Genomic DNA, 1,807 nt, shown 5'->3' with positions numbered 1-1,807 from the left:
CATTCAAAACGATCATTTTGCAGTAACATTCATGCTACTCACTACTTTTCATTATTTCATATGTTTTTAATATCTATTTCATTTTTAATTGGCTTTATATAGATTTTTAAATATTGTAAATTAGGAAAATGGTTTTTAGAAAAAAAAATAGAAAAAATCGAAAAAGGGAGAAAAGGAATAAATAAGAATGAAGATCATGAAGAAGTGTTATATTACGTGTAAACGTAATCAGAGGTGCCAAAAGTATAACTTTGATTGCAAAACTGCAGAAAAAGAAAGAGAGTTTATGAAAACTAATGTCATTACAAATGAAAGAAAAGAATACATATTAAAAATAAAATCAAAATAAGAACAAAATAAATAAAATAGACTGTCTAAAACCACAAAGAAACTTATACTTATATATAAATAAATAAATAAATACACGTCCAAAGAAGCCCCGAAAAAAGGAACAGAAGTATTAAGTAAGTAAAACTTACCAGCCATTCCATTTGCTTTTCAAATCTCTTCACCATGTCATAATATATAGAGAGAGTTTGCCAAATCATCATTAATTTTCTTAATTTAGTAAAGAAAATGAAAAGGCATTGAAAATGAGGGGTTTTTGAAACAAATAAAATTTAATTATGTCATCATTCATTTTTTAAATGTCTAATCTCTTTAATTGTGTAATTAATTTAGTTTGAACAGTTTCAATGGAGAACAATAATATTGAACGAAAATAATAAATCTCTCTTGAATAGCTAAATAATAAATAAAAAAGAGAATTTTATTTTTAGTATAAAGGTCAAACAAAATGAAAAAGAGAGAAAACAGGACACTCCCTTAATTTTTTTTTTTTTGGTTTTTTTTTTGACTCGATAAATAACTTAACATAGTACTACTTTTGTTAGATTTATATATTACTAGTGCCCCTTTCTCAAACGTCCCCCTTCCCCTCTTTTAATTTTTGATTTTTCTTATAGTTAAAATAGGAAATGATTAGTAATAATTAATATTATATTTTTTAATTTTTTGAGTATAGTGTAATTTTTAAAAGAATTTTTCTTTTTACTTTATTGCCATTCATAATACGATATTTTTATTGTGTACAATCCTTTTGAAGTCACTTACCTTTTGAAAGTAAAACATATTTTTACTAAATTATTCTTAATTGATATTCTCTCCATCTCAAGATAGTTAACACGCATTTCCTTAATTTCAAAATAATTGACATGTATATAATTTGCACAGATCTTAAGAAAAAATTAATAAAAGGCGTAAAATGACTAATATAATCCTATTATCTTTTTAATATTGATTATATGAATCTTGTTCAATTAATGAGGAAATTAATTACTAAGGGTATGATTGAAAAAAGAAATTTTTTGAACATTTAAACATGCCAATTATTTTGAAATAATTTGTTTTGGCAAACATACCAAAAAATTTAAATTTAGCTATTAATACTTTATGTAATTACCTAATAATAATAATAATAATATATAAAAAAATTATAAATCTTTCGTGATTTACTAAAATATATAAGAAAGTAAAATAATTAATTTTTAATATAATAAGTTAAAAAGAACAAGTAATCTAATAAGGAACAAGATTTATTAAAAAAATAACTACTATGTCTTATTAAATTATAAATATATATAAATAAAAATATTATAAAATAATAAATGAGGACAAATGTAACAATATGTATGAAAAAATAATAAACGTGTGACTATCTAGTTGCACTAAAATATTTTTGGGAACTATCAAAAATAGATATTCTTCCTTATATATAAAGTATAAATAAATATAGTAGTAAAATATA

This window comes from Capsicum annuum, chromosome 12, assembly GCF_002878395.1.
Source record: "Capsicum annuum cultivar UCD-10X-F1 chromosome 12, UCD10Xv1.1, whole genome shotgun sequence".
Taxonomy (NCBI): Eukaryota; Viridiplantae; Streptophyta; class Magnoliopsida; order Solanales; family Solanaceae; genus Capsicum; species Capsicum annuum.
This window is presented reverse-complemented; position numbering follows the sequence as displayed.